Here is a 14,817-nt window from a genome sequence, read left to right as displayed (position 1 = left end):
AACTTCAGAATGCTCATTGGGCTGCATATATACCTGCACACACACGCCTGCAATGCATACCTGCACATGTGTACCTGCACACACATGCCTGTACTAGCATACCTGCACACACACACCTGCAATGCATACCTGCACATGTGTACCTGCACACACATGCCTGTACTAGCATACCTGCACACACACACCTGCAATGCATACCTGCACACATGCACCTTTCCACCCATACCTGCACATGAGTACCTGCACACCCAGACACCCACAGGGGTGCACCTGTGTGCCCAGCGCTGAGCTGAGCTCTTCACAAACATAACATCCAATAGGGTCCTAGAGGTAAGTTCATTTTATTCTCTGTATTTTACAGTGGAGGAAACTGAGGCTGAGAGAGGTGGAAGGACTTGCCCAACCCCACACAATGACTCAGCAGAGCTGACAGTTGGCACCCAGGGCAGGTCTCCGGCCTGGGCTTGTGACGGCTGGGCTCTGAGGCCTCCTGGTGAAGAGGGTGGTGGCAGAGAGCAGCCTGGCCCAGGGAAACCCAGCGACTCTGCTTTTTAAGGACAGTTCCCATTTCTTTTGGAATCTTGAGCCTCTCGCTCTCCCTGCAGGCCCAGGCCATAGAACAGGCCAGTTTAGTTTCCTAAAGAAACTACAGATGGAAAGTGCCAGACTCCTGTGACCTGGTGGCCTTGGGAAGCTCCCACCACTGACCCTCGCCCTTTAATCATTTACAGAGCATTTTCTTTCTGGAACATCAGAACTGGCTAGAACTGGAAGAAGAGCTGGTACAACTTCCTCTGTCTGTTTCTTGTTGCTGCCATAACAAATGACCACAAACCCGTGGCTGAGACAACACAGATTTATTATTCTCCTACAGTTTGGAGGTCAGAAGTTCCAAAGTCAAAGTGGCTTCCAGAGGCCTTGGGCAATCTGTTTCCCTGCCTTTTCTAGCTTCTAGAGGCCGCCCACATTCCTTGGCTTGTGGCCCCATCCTCCTTCTCCAAAGCCAGCAGTGTAGCATCCTCCTGTCTTCTTGTCTCCCGCCTTCTTGTCTCTCTTTTACAAGGACCTTTGTGATTAAAATAAGCCCACCCTCCCCAGCCTGACTGTGACCTCCGGGTGGCTGCTCTCCCACATCCACCTCCACCAACCTCCACACACTGCCCAGGACAGGGATGGGGGCCCATCACCGCTTCCCAGAGGACAGGGAGACCCGCCCAGGTTTCCTGGGAAGGCATCAAGTTGCTCCCCAGATCTGAGGGCCCCCGCTCCATTGCCAGCGGTTCTCACCTCTGGCCTGAGGGGGAGTTGAAGTTTGCTCTGATGGGGACCCCTAGGCCACTCAGAGCCTCCTGCCTTTGGGGAATTGCTGCCAGGAGCTGATTCGCTGGGGCCCGCCAGGCTCTGGACCTCTCTCCTGGAAGGAGAAGGGAGAGGACCAGGGGCATGACCAGGGATCTCGGACCAGGGAATCCGTGCTCTGCCACGTACCCTGGGCCATGCATGAGGGCTTCCCCTCCCTCTCTGAGCCTCAGGGGCGTGTGTGGAGACGGGCATGACCTCAAAGCCTTCCTCGGGGGTTGTGCAGCCGGGGATTCAGTGCAGCTTGTTGGGTGCATCCCGCGTGTCAAGCACAGTTACGGGTGCTGGGGACAAACATGTGTACTCCGCAGACGTGGGCCTGGATGGGGCTTCCCCACTCTGCATGGAAACAGCCCTGTCCCGCCTGGACCAGTGACAGAGGGTGACACAGAGCAGAGCTGCTGCCCTCCCACAGCTCAGCTGACATCCAGCAGGGACAGGAATTAGATCTCTGTGGTTACAAGGCACTGAGATGCGGGGGCTGCTCCTCACCGCAGCGAGAGCTGACCGGCCCACTCTCTCCCGGCTGAATCCAGTTCTAGCTGGTGTTCTCCTTGTCTGCCCTCCTCGCCTCCCTCTGCTTTTGGGGACCCTCGTGTCCAGGACCCCAGGCTGAAGAAATCAGCAAGCAAGTTGGTTTCTTCTTCTCCCTTAATTTCTGAAATTCCTTGGTTTGGGGGCCAGGGGACTCTGTCCATCCAGGACTCCTCCCCCTTAGCTATGGGCTCCTCCCCAGCCCCCCTTCCCTGCCCTCCCAGAACTCCCTGCTCCGCTAACATCATCTCTGCGCCCCAGTTAGAGCAGAGGTCCTTAACCTGGGGTGTGCCGTGCATAGAATTCTGGGCATTCATGAACTTGGGTGGGAAAAAATTCCATCTCCATTTTCACTAACCTCTAACCACAGTTTAGCATTTCCTTCTGTGATGAACACACGCGACAGAGCCAGGAGTCAGCAGTACCTGCGGCTTCGTTCCCAACAGAAATCACTGATATCTTCGGATTACATCAAAGTTGGTGCAGATTTCTCAAATGCTCTCTCATCGTTCCTTCATTTCAGACCTGCTGCTGGACCTTGTTAATGCTTAATAGAAAGGCACATTTATTAATTACATCACAAATGTGATTTTAAAAAATATCTTGATAGGCATATTTCAAATACTTGGTTTCTTGTGTAATCCTATGTATTTCTTGTGCATTTACAAACAAGACAGGGTGAGAAGGTGTCACCAGATGCCAGGTTGGTCCATGGCACGGAAAAGGTCACCACCTCCCACTGCAAAGAAAAGCACCAGGGATCATGGCTACATGGACAAGGAGCAGGACCCTCGGCCTTCCCAGGGCACAGCTGGGAAGCCTGCAGACTGCAGGGGCCTAGCAGGGAGCAGCCACTGTGCACTATGAGGTTGAAGCCGTGTGTTGAGGATGGCAGCCCAAGCCAGGGCTGGGTGAGGAAGAGAGTGGCATCCTCTGACTGTCTGGGGTCTCTCTTCCTGGAGGACGGTGCCACATGCTGCAGGCTGGGTCTTGCCAGGGTCCCTGTGGCCTCCTCTCTCTGCACCAAACCCACGCTAAGCAGGAAAGTGTCCCCAGGAAGAGTCCCTTGGCAGAGACATCCCAGGGGGAAGCAGCCACCGCTCAGAAGAGAGGGCTGGAGAAACGCTGGCCGGCAACATCCCCGGGCTCCTCTGGGCCCCAAAGTGCTCAGCAAGAGCCTGCCCCCCACCCCAAGATCAGGTCACCCCAGAAGTCTTGGCGGGGACACCCTAGGCTCTGCTGTGCCCTGGAAAGGTCTTTGCACACTGACTCTGTCCCAGTTTTGGAAAAGGCTGTCTCTGTGCCCCTCCTCCCCTGGTTCTCTGGAACCCTCCCTCACAGCTGTCCCTGCCCCTGCTTCCCCTCCCTGTAGCAAAAGCCCTGCCCCATCCGGGAACTGGCCTCTCCGAGTCCTCATGGATCAGGCCAGCTCAGTCCTGGAAGCCGTAGCCCAGGCCCCAAGCCAGCCCAAGGGGCAGGGGGAGGAAGCCACATTGTCCGAGGTCCAGTCTATTCATGGGCCACACGCAGGCAAGAGCAAATTCAGTAGGTTAAGTCATTCATTCCACAGCGAATGGGCTGGATTGGCAAAGGAGGGAAGAATCAGCTCTCAAACCAGGTCGTCCTAGGTTCAAATCCCAGCTAGGCTATTTAGCAGCTGGGTGGCCTTGGGCGGGTGATTTGACCAATTCTGTTCCTTAGTTTCCCGACCTTGAGGATTAAGTGAATGACTACAAAGTAAAGTACTAACTACATGTCAGGTATTATTATTATGAGCCAAGAGGTGAGGACTATGACATAAGCTGTGGGTTCTCTTCTCTCCTGTTCCATAAGAACAGCACCCCATCCTTAGCTGGGCAGATGGCCACCTGGCCTAGGACTACATTTCCCAGCTTCCCTTACAGCTAGACATGGCCATGTGATCAAGTTCTGGCCAATAGGATGCAGAAGTGGTTTGGCTCACTTCCCGGGAGTTTTCTTTAAAGGACAAGGGCGATACCTTCTTTTTTTCCTCCTTTCTGCTGACCAGAGTGTGAGCGTGGAGGCTGGAGCGGGAGCAGCTATTGTGCACTGTGAGGTTGAAGCTGTGTGTTGAGGATGGCAGAGCAATAGGACAGTAGCCCCATACAGCCCTGCTTGTATTTACTTGAGAAGGAAATACCCTTTATTCTTTAAACCACTGTTATTTGAGGTCTACCCTATTTGAAGCATAATAGAATCGTTTTTAACACAAGCACAGTGTTACCATAAGATACACAGTCCTGCCTCCTAGGAATCTCAGTCTAGTTAGGGAGACACAATAACCATGTAAACAAAGAAGGAAATAATTGTAGTTGTGAAAACAGCTGTAGGAGAATGAAACTATGGGATAGATGATGAGGGGTGGAGGCACCGATGGACCCTGGGAGGACAGTGCCTGGAGGGCCTCCTGGAGGAGAGAGCTGAGATCTAGCAGGTGGGAGGAGCAGAGAGGGTCCCTGCAAAAGGAACAAGGGAGCACAGAGGGAGGCAGCCCAGCTCCGATTCAGAGCACAGGCAGTAGAGTCAGGGCTCCTGGGCCCCTAGCCTGGCCTTGCCTCTGACCTACCGTGGGCCCTGGGCAAGCCACTCCCCTCTCCCCTCTCTGGGGCAAAGTGCTCAGCATGTATCTGATACATAGTAGGTGTTCAGTGAAAGATCACTGTTTTAGAAGACATAGGTGAAATGTGAATGGAATCACATTTCCCAGGAGGGGAAAGCCTGGGAGGATCTGGGAAGTCTTCACAGCAGAGAGAACATTTAGATTGGGTCCTGAGGGTTGTATAGGAGTTTGATGAAGGTAGTGAGAAGAAAGGGTATTCTAGGAGAGTGGGTCACAAGCCCTTTCTACTCCCCATCCACTTTGGGAACAGCCCCACCCAGGACACCTCCTCAGAGCCTAGCTTCCTGTTTTCCATGTCAGTCTCTGACCAGTCCATTCCAAGTGGGCTCTGAAATCCAGGCTGGGATTTTCTTCTAACCCCAACTCAAACCCTCCTTCTTGGGTCCCATTCCTTGAGTTCTCTCAACTGAGGGGTGGGGACATCCTGGGCTGGATTCTATGCGTGCCTGGGTCCTCCAAGGGCCCTACCCTTACCCCCTGCCACGCCTTTGCCTCCTCTGCCACACCAACCTGTCCTTCCCTCCTGGGCAAGGACTTCCTCTCTCCCCAGCTCACACCTCTGCCCCTCTTCCCCACACTCTTCCCCTCCCACCACTCACTCTCCTTGGTCCTGGCCTTTGCTTTCAACTCATCTATGTCACTTCCCTGATGTCTGTGGCTGGGTTCTGGCCTTTTCTCTGAGCTGCCTGTGGTCTCACCATCATAGCACAGATTTATGGATCTCTTTGATTTGTGTCTGTTTCCCCTATGATATGGTGAGTCTACCTTGTCCACAGAGGTATCCCCAGCATTTAGTGCAGAGCTGGTACATAGTAGGTGCTCAGTAAACACTTGTTAAAGGAAGGAAGAGGAGAGTTAGTCTAGCCCTTCAGGAAGAACGAGAAGCCAGGCTGAGAAGCTGGGCGTGGGGGGCGGGGGGGGGTCAGGTCTCCTGCTGCTGCCCCTTGAATGAGTCCCCCATTCCCTCCCCTCCTCCCCTGTGCCTGCTGAACCTGGCAGTGGAGTTGGGTGGGGGTAGAGGCAGCGTGAGCGGCGGTGGGAGCTGCAGAGAGAATACCCCAGGGAGGCAGACCTGAGAAAGCTGAGCTCTGAGATCTCCAGAAAAGCAGGAGCCAGCAGGCAGGGAGGCTGCAGCTCACATCTGGTCTCGCCCACCCAGGCTGCAGCTCCCGCGGGCAGCACAGCCATCCCTGCATCTCCACTGCCCCTTCCACCCTCCCACACCCCACTCTTCCCCTCCTGGGGGGCTTGGGAGGGCCCCTGTCAGGGCTGCAGATTTAGTCGGATTTGTGTGTGTTCCCGCAGCACGTGCAGCCCAGACTCAGGATGCTCTGTGTGCACCAAAACATCCATTCCTGAGAGGCAGCGCTGAGACCTGCCGACGCCCGAGGCCAATTTGCTTGTCTTTAATATTCTGACGACCCTCCGTCCTACCATGGACAAACGGACAGGGCCCGGGCCCTCTCACCATCCCAGGAGGCTCTGGTGGAAGAGTCCTAGGTTTGAAACTAGCCTGGTGCCCGCCTCCCCGCCCGGCTCCCCAGGGGCCTGATGCCCAGCACAGCCACCTCAGCCTAACCAGCTACCTTGACATTGCTGTGGGCCTCAGTGTCCTCATCTGCAACTTGGAGCTAAAACTCCGTCCTCAGCCTGCAGCGCTGGGCCTGGGAGCCGCCGGTAAACCGGTGGGATGGGGCAGCAGAGAGGGACCAAGGAGGCAGCTACAAAGCCTCCTGGGACTCTGGGGGCAGAGAACTCGGAGGCCAGGACTTCCCGGGGACTGCCAGTGGCTGCGCCCAAGGGATGCAGTGGCGGGAGGAGGGCCCTCTGCCCCGGCCGGAGGTGGGAAGAAGGGAGACCCCTTCTCTCTGTCTCCTGAGCGCCCCCACACAGCTGTCCAGGCCCGGGGCTGCAAGGGTGCCCTCCAGGCACCCACAGCTGGGTCCCGGGCAAGGGATTGCTGGAGTGGGAGCAGCCCGGGGGGGGGGCAGCCGGGGAGGAGGAACTGCGGCTTCCGGAGGCCCGGCAGGCAGAGAGACGACCACCCCTGCCCCCAGCCCCACACCCGCAAGGAGCCGAGGCCTGGGAGGGAAAGATGGGACGGGCGTTTCTGGCAGAAAGAACTGCGTGAACTAGGGCCCGAGATGGGGCAATAGCCTGTCGGGCCAAGGGGCCGAGTGCGAGCGTGGGAACGGGCGGTGCAGGCAGGGCGCCCCCAGCAGGGCCTTGAATGCCGGGGCAACCCTTTCCTTGCTCCTCGGGCAGGGTCTGGCCCCTGGGCAGGGCGTCGAGCCGAACCCTTGTCTGTCTACCTCCTCCCCCCGCCCTCCCTCCTTCCCTCCCCAGCTGCCCGCCCAGTCCCGGGACCGGTCGCGGCGCCCTTTCAAGTCGGCCTCCCGGAGTCTCCCGAGCGGTCCGAGCGCGGGGGCCGCGGCGCGGACATCAAAGCCCGGCGCCCCCAGCCAGATCCGGTTGCGGAAGGGGCGGGCGAGCCGGGAGGGAGGCAGGTTTCGGCGGATTCCCCTTTCATCCCCGGCTGGGGCCAGGCGCGGACCTCCGGAGGCCCGGCGCGTCCCAGCTGGGCAGGTCCCTGCAGGGCCCGCGGCGGGCTGGGCGACGGCTGAGCCCCCGCTTGGGAAGAGGGCGGCCGGGCTTCCGGACCCCGCCTGGGCTGTGCGACCCCAGGTCAGCCCCTGCCTCGGCTTACCCAGCTGCCCTCCTCCCTGCCCAGGAAGCCCTGGCTGAGACCTTCTTGGGGAGGGGCCTTTTAGGGAGGGAAATTCGGGAACATTCGGTGGCCTTTGGATCTTAGGGATGCAAGCAGGGAGCCGGGCACTGTTTGGGGTACCTGCACCTCCCCCCGCCCCCGGGATCCACTTCCTGCATCAGGCAAGCCTGTGCCCCTGTGTGACCCATGGTCCCGTCTTCCCCCTCTGGGGCTTAGCGTCGTGGAGTGTTGAGGGGTGGACGTCGAATGCCCTCCCTCCCTGTCCAGGTGTAACACATCCCTTCTTGCAGCCCTGTTTCCCCACCGGTAATGCAGGGGTGGAGGCCCTACCTGTCTGGAGTAACTACAGGAGTGAAAGGGACAATGGATGCTGCCTGCCAGTCTGTACTGTCCCCGCCTCTCTCCCTGCAGGCTCCCATGCAGACCTTCCAGCGCCCGGCGCCCTCGCCCTCCCTTTCTCAGGTGCACATCCTGGGGCTCAGAGAAGGCATGGGGCTTGCCCCAGGTCACACAGCCAGCAGGGGAAGTGGCTCCTGGCAGTGCTCCCTGGACTTTCCGTTGACCGCAAGACCTTCATGGGGTGACGTGAGACCAGGCTGGGAATAATGAAAGCAGATGACGATATAACCCTGAATGCAGGCAGCCAACCTAAGAGGCAGGTGTACATATTATCCCCACTTTACAGATGGGGAAACTGAGGCACTGGGTGGTCACACAGCCAGCTAAGTAGCAGAGCTGGGTGTTGACCGGGACTCTTTGGCCCCAGAGACTTGAGGCCTAGCCACTGCCCCTGCAGTGAGAGAGGCAGGGCTGCTGGCCCCCAGGGCGCAGGCAGGAAACCATCTGGTCAACACAAGAACCCCAGGGTGGAGGTGTGGGATTATGCCCATTATACAGACCAGGGACTGAGGCACAGAGAAGTGAGTGGTGAGCCCCAGTCTCACTGTAGTGACTGAGTCAGAATTTGAACCCAGCCTGTCTGTCTCCGGAGCCCTCATGCTTGATTGATTTTATAGCTGAGGCCAAAGAGAGCAGCGTCTCTCTCGTCATGGGCCGTTACCGAGCCCTGGGAGACTTTCTCTGTGTGGGACGTATCTGCCAAGAGCGGGCAGTTTTAGCGGGCCTCCCCAAGAACGCTGGGTGCACCTAGGCTGGTGGGATGGGACAGGTGCCCAGATACCCAGCAGATGCCACCCCCGCCCAGATTTGCCAGCCCAGAATTCCTCCCTGGAAAATCAGATAATCAAAGAAGTCAAACACCGTGAAATGAGTGCGATCCTTGCCAGAAGCCCAGAGGGAACATCAGGGAGTCATCACATGGCCGGTGCAGGTAAGGGACCCTCCCCCTTATCTTATAGGCAGGGAAACTGAGGCAGAGAATACAGCAGGGAGATGCCCACAGGTAGGATCCCACCCTTTCCCCAGCTTTTACCCAGACCCTTCTACATGGCAGGCTCTGGGTTAGGGGCCTGTCCAGTCCCTGAACTCTTGGAGCCCAGGGTCTGCCGAGTGTGGGCCTCTGTGCACCGGTAATGAATGCTGCCACTGTTCACATGCGATTGTGGTAAGTGCCACACAGCAAGGAGAACCCTGGGGACCTGGCTTCATTTGGGAGGGCTTCCTGAGGAGGTGACATCTGAAGCTGATGCTAAGTAGGAGCCAGTGAAGCCGGTGAGAGGAACATTCCAGGTATTGAGAAAAGCACGTGCAAAGGCCGTGGGGCACGAAGGGGTCTGGCTTAGGAGAGGAAGCAGAAGCCAGAGGCCTACTGCAGAGGGGGAGGGGAGCACAGAGGGAGAGGAAGGGAGGAGGGAGGAGGCAGAGGGGCAGGATCTCAGGCTTGGAGGAGCCTGTCCAGTCAGGGCTAGATGGGGGTGAGGGCAGCAGGGGAAGTCAGGGCTGCAGACCGGGAGTCCAGCCTGTGGTGACCATGCTCAGGGACACCCCAGGACTCCAAACCTCAGGAGAGCCCTGGCAGGAGCAGGAGAAAGAAGAGAGCAGTCTCTAGTTTTATTCTAAGCCCTATTCTGTTGAGCTACTAAAAAAAAAAAAAAAGAGAGAGAGAGAGATCAAAAGGGAAAATTTGCAAGTTAGATTTACCCTCAATTCTATTAAACCACCAAAAACTGTTGGAAAATAATATTAGGGTCTTAACTCCACAAATGCTGGAAATCCCAGCCTGGAAGGCCCGAGCAGGCCATTCATTCCCTGTCCTCCCAGGGCAGGGGACGGGGGCAAGAGGCCTCGGATCCGATCCATGGAGGTGGCCTGGCCTGGTCTGCAGCTCAGCCTGTGTGGCCCTCCCTTTCCTCCGTGGGCAAACGCAGGCCCCCAGGTGGAACCAGCAGCTCCCCCAGACGGTTCGGCACTTCTCAGAATTGTGCTGTTTAAGGAGGTGGGCTGTTTGTCCCCAGGATAGAGGACTGCTTGTAGGGGTGAGTAAGTCTTGCCCCTTTCTGTGGGTGGGGAGAGGGGGGAGAGGGAGAGAGGAAGGCAGGGAGGGGGGAAGTGAGAAGGGAAGAAAGAGGGAGAGAGGAGGAAAGAGAGAGGGAGCAATAAGGGAGAGAAGAGGAAGAAGAGGAGGGGAAGAAGGTAGGGAGAGAGAGAAGATGGGAGGGGGAGGGACGGAGGGAATTGGGGGTGGGAAGTAGGGGTGAGATGGGGAGAGAGGGGAGAAATGAAGGGGGGAAAGAGGGAGGGGAGAGGAAGGGCAGAGGGAGAAGGAGGGGGCAGAGGCTGCCTGTGCTGGGTGGCAGTCCCTGGTGAGGGGTGTCCCCACTGTCTGTCACTCCCTCACAGTAATATCAACTCCTCCCTGCTCTCTGGCCCTGGGCCAGGGGACCTCCAGGGGGCCTCACCTGATCCTCATAGAGGATTGGACCTCAGTCACCCAGCTTAGCCAGACCCAAAGCCTGGGCGCTTAGCCTGGGCCCTTCCACCCCAGGCTGTCCCTGGGCCTCACCCACAGGTTTACTCAGGAGCCAGGCGCCGTGCTGGTGGCGTTTGCAGTGTGCGTGTGTGCATGTGTGTGTGAGTGTATGTGTGTGTGCAGTGTGCGTGTGTGTGCGTGTGTGTGTGAGTGTGTCAGTGTGTGTGAGGTTAGGAGTGCAGTCCTGGGCCAGACTGGCTGGGCTTGGGATCCTGACTTCACCACTTCCTAGCTGTGTGACCTTGGATGAGTGACCCAACCTCTCTGTGCCTCAACTGTGAGGAGTAAATGAGTTGATCAGAGAAATCCCAAAGCACAGTGCCTGAAACCGTCAGTTCAATTTGAGCTGCTATGATTATGATACCAAAAGGCTGACTGTGAGGTTCCTTTAGAACAGGCTCTAAATTGGAGGGAGGGGTCCATGGATGGGCCTCAGAAGGTCCTAGAAGTTCCTTGAATTGATGGAAAAGTGTATATAGGGACGTTTTCCTGGGCAAGGAAGGCCCTTAGCTTTCAGCACAGGGTCTCATGACCCCCCCCAGGGTCGTGCCCCCAGCGCTGTGGAGGTTTCATCACACAGCTCTTGAGGGGCTGGCGCCCCCGTGCCCCAGGCTGGCCAGGACAGGTGGCTGCTGTGCTGTCCTGCAGCCCGGCCACAGGCACCCGCACATGAGGGGCCAAATGTGCTCGGGGAAAGAGCCCCTGACTCAGGGGGAATTGTTTTCAAGGCTGAGATAACAGCGGATGTTGAATCCAAACCAGCTAGGATGGGGAGGCACGAAAGCGGATTTCCAAGCTGAGCTTTGGATAAACAAAACACAATAAAAATGATGCTTCAAACCCGAGTGCTGAATCGGATGGCAGCCCCAGGCACGTTCAGCCAGCTGATGCCAGCCCTCCCTGGCGACCAGACAGGCTTGGGGGCGTTCCAGGAGCCTCACGGCACAGCTGGGGCCTAGGAGACCAGGCACCCACACCTGCCCTGCCCCCGAGCCGGCCACCGGGCCCCGCCCCACCCCCTAGGCCTAGCTGGGACCCCTGCAAGCTCTGTCCTAGTGGCTCTGTCGGGCTGGGAGGATCCACTGCCCAAATCTCACCTGCTGAAGTCAGGGCTTCCACATCCAGCGTCATGTCACGGAGGTTGTGAGTACGTGGTGAGGGGCAGTGTCCCCCAGGGACATGCACCTGCTCTTGGAAGGCAGTGCGGCTTTGTGGGTTCCAACCCTGATTCAGCTGTGTGGCCCTGGGACAGTGGCTGTGCGTCTCTGAGCCACAGGTGGAAATGGAGATCACACCGTACCTCTTTGGCAGCCCTTGCAGTTAGGACAGGAGAGAGGCTGTGGGGAGGCCTGTTTGGTGGGCACAGCGAGGGGCATAGACTGCCCCGTGCCAAGGCCAGGCTCTATGCCTGAGCCACCAGAACACCCATATTTGCCATATGACACTCTGGGCCCCAGTTTCACCATCTATACAATCCAGTGACCTTGAAAGAGCCTTTTATGATCTCCTAGTTGGATTGTGAAATGAGAAGCCAAGTGCAGGAGAGTGTGTACAATACAGAATTTATGTAAAATCGACACTAAAATATAAAAATCCACGCATGTACATACTTCCTTGTATGTGCACAGAATATCTCTGGAAGGCGCAGAGGAAACTGGGTTACCTAGTGGGAGGGACCAGGGGGGGGGGGCTGGCTGGGAGGGGCTTTCTTCTCCCTGGTTTCTTGTTCGTGCCTTCCGAAAGCTGTGCCGCGTGTGCGCTCTATCTAGTCCATACATAGGTGGAGGGTATTTTTAAAGTCCTTCGGGAGCTTTGCTGGTACTGAGGAGCTGCCTTGAGGATCCAGGGACAGTTAGGACAGGAGGTTTGGGGTCAGGCAGAACAAAGCTTGCTCCTTGATGTCACCTCCAGGGAGCCGTCATCCCCTGAGCCTCACTCTGGCCCTTCAGCCTCTCTGCCTGGACAGCTCTTCCAAGAAACCCTCTGGGACCCTCCCACCAGCCCTCCCTGTGGACCCAGCCCAGCATTTGCCAGCTTAGCGTCTGTGTCGGGGCAGCTACACAAGGTGCGGGCCGCTTGTTCAGAATGTGCTATAGGTTTCTAGATGGCAAGAGCAGGGCGTGAAACCATTGCAGGGCCCTTCTGAGCACAGGCCCTGTGTGCCGCCAGTCCCACCCGTGTCTCCCCCACCAAGACGTGGGCTCCCAAGGCAGGAACTCTCCTGTCTCATTCACAGGGCCCACCACACTGCAGTTGCTCAACGAACGTGTTCTGTGAACAAATGAAGGAATGAGGAGTGAGGAATGGAACCAAAAAGTGGGCAGCATCTGCTAAGATTGCCAGCCTGGACACATTGGCTATGCCCCTGTGTGGCTGGGCTGGAGGAAATCTGGGCTGCCTTCCTGGAGGAAGGCGCATCAGCCTCAGAGGAGGCAGCTGCTCCATGTTCCCTTCCACAGGGGCCTGTGCCTCCCGAATGACAGCTTTTACCATGATTTATCTGTAGCTCAGCTGTGTGACCCTGATCAAGTTACTAAACCTCTCTGCGCCCTGGTTTCGTCATCTGTAGGAGCAGTGCCTACTTCCCAGAGCTGGGCCCTCCTTCAAGGGCAAGGAAACCCTAAGCAGAAGTGTTTGGATCAGTGTCTGCACATAGCACTTGCTCAGCGGCACTGACCGTGATTCCTCTGGGATTTCCCGCTGCACTCTGAGCTCTGTGAGGGCAGGGCCCAGGTCCATCTTGTGGGTTCCTGGTGGCTCTAATTAACACTGCCAGAATGACTACCCAGCCTGGGGAGGTGGCTTTCCCTGAAGAATATGCTTTGGGTCCTCGAGATGGCTGGAGAGTGTCTGGGCCAGCAGGTTCCTAAAGGCAGACTCTTTTGCGGTTTGCTGGGCTCTGCAGCCACGAGAGCCGGAAGTCTGCCCAGAGCCTGGCAGGGGGCTCCCTGGGAGTTTGGGGGCATCACTGAAGCCCCCACAGCTGCCAAGTGCAGACAGTAAACCAGGGAAACCCTGGTGGGTGGGTCTGTAAGGGTCCCCAGGCTCCATGATGGGAGGGGCAGAGGAGCTGCTCCTGGCTGCTGCTCTCAGGGTCCAAGGCTCACTGTTCAGGAGAGTTCCAGAGCCCCGGAAATACCTGGCCCAGCCTAGTGAGTCTAGTCCCTGCTTCTGGCTCAGACTCCACCTAGTGCCCAAAGCTGGCTGTGATGGGCACAAGTGGCACAGTGAATACCACTTGTCTCCTGCTTTCCTGGAGCTATTTATAGGGCAGTGTTGAGGCTTGTGGGGCTGCCTGGAGGTGGTGGTACATGTCTTCATGGAGGGGTTTGACTGCCTCCAACAGGAGCCCCTGGAAGGTGCAGACTGTCTGTCATTTACGGCATGTTTGTGAGGGAAGACAGAAGGACCCAGAGAGGCAGAAATGAGGGGAGAGGGAGGGCACGGTGGGGCGAACAAGTTGGTAAGTGGCATGGACAACGCAGAGCAGCTGGAATGGGCAGTGGGCAGCCCCGCGTGGCTGGGACCAGGATGCGTGTCTGTCTGTCTTGGCTAGGGGAACACCAACCTTCCCTCTGCCTGGCCAACAGCCCTCCTATGCCCCTTGCCTCCCTGGGTCCCTGCTGAGAACGGCAGCACCAGCCTTGCGCAGGGACCGTGGCAGTCACCTCTCTTCCCTTTCATTCCTCTGTGCACTTCTGAGCACGCCTCCACCTCGCTGCTGTGAGAAAGTCCAGATGTCCACCCCGTACCCTGCGCAGTGGGGTGGGTCCCCCCTCCCTGCTCCCAGAGCCCCGGGCCTCCCGTGGTAGCACTTGTCACTGTGTCCTGGAATTGCCCATTTGAGTCCACGCCCCCAGCGACTGTAGACTCCAAGGGCAGGACTGATCATGCTGGTGTCTGCTGTGTGCTCAGAGCCCAGCACGGGGACAGCATGCGTAGGTGCTTCTCTGAGTCTGTTCTGACTGCTGTGACAAATGACCATCAGCACGGGCTGGAGGCTGGAAGTCTGGGGTCCGGGCGCCGGCACCGTCGGGTTCTGGAGAGGCCTCCTCCGGCTTGCAGACCGCTGACTTCTCGCCGTGTCCTCGCACAGGGGAAGGGTGAGGCCGCTCTCTGGGTCTCTCTGACAAGGGCACTGATCCCACTCAGGAGGGCCACCCTCGTGACCTAATCACCGCCCAAAGGCCCCGCCTCCTAACGCCATCGCACTGGGATTAGGGTCCCAACATGAATTTTGGGGAGACACAAAGATTCAGTCCATAAGGGTGAGAAGAGTGCTCAATGAACTGCCTGCAGAGTGACGGTCAGTGAGCCCACTGGGCCAGCTCACGCCCCTGCAGCTCCGCTTGGGGCTGGCTGCACCCAGGGTCCACATCTGCAGTGGCTCCCATTGTCCCCCCTCCTGGAGCAGGCCTGGAGTTGGCCCTGCCCCTCCTGCTCCCTGTCGGGGTCCCGCCTGTCCTGTCAGGATTATGGTGAGACTTCTGTGCCCACAGGCCCTTTGCTTCTGCCAAATTCCACCTTCTCCAAATAAACGCCTCTTCCTCCGTGACCCTGCCCTGATTCTTCCTGCCTCCACGGGCCCCGTGTGCTGCAGGAAGGGTCCTCCAGACACCCCCCGTC

The 14,817-nt window shown here is 57.8% G+C and overlaps 1 long non-coding RNA gene across 1 annotated transcript; it reads left to right on the top strand.

Moving 5' to 3' along the window:
- Positions 1–7,139: 7,139 nt before the first annotated feature.
- LOC123646363 lies at positions 7,140–14,737 on the top strand. The gene is made up of 3 exons (XR_006737875.1): positions 7,140–7,219; positions 7,674–8,592; positions 12,428–14,737. It is a non-coding gene; the product is annotated as an uncharacterized LOC123646363 (long non-coding RNA).
- The last annotated feature ends 80 nt before the right edge of the window (positions 14,738–14,817 follow it).

The sequence above is a fragment of the Lemur catta genome, chromosome 10, assembly GCF_020740605.2.
Source record: "Lemur catta isolate mLemCat1 chromosome 10, mLemCat1.pri, whole genome shotgun sequence".
Lineage (NCBI taxonomy): Eukaryota > Metazoa > Chordata > Mammalia > Primates > Lemuridae > Lemur > Lemur catta.
This window is presented reverse-complemented; position numbering and strand designations above follow the sequence as displayed.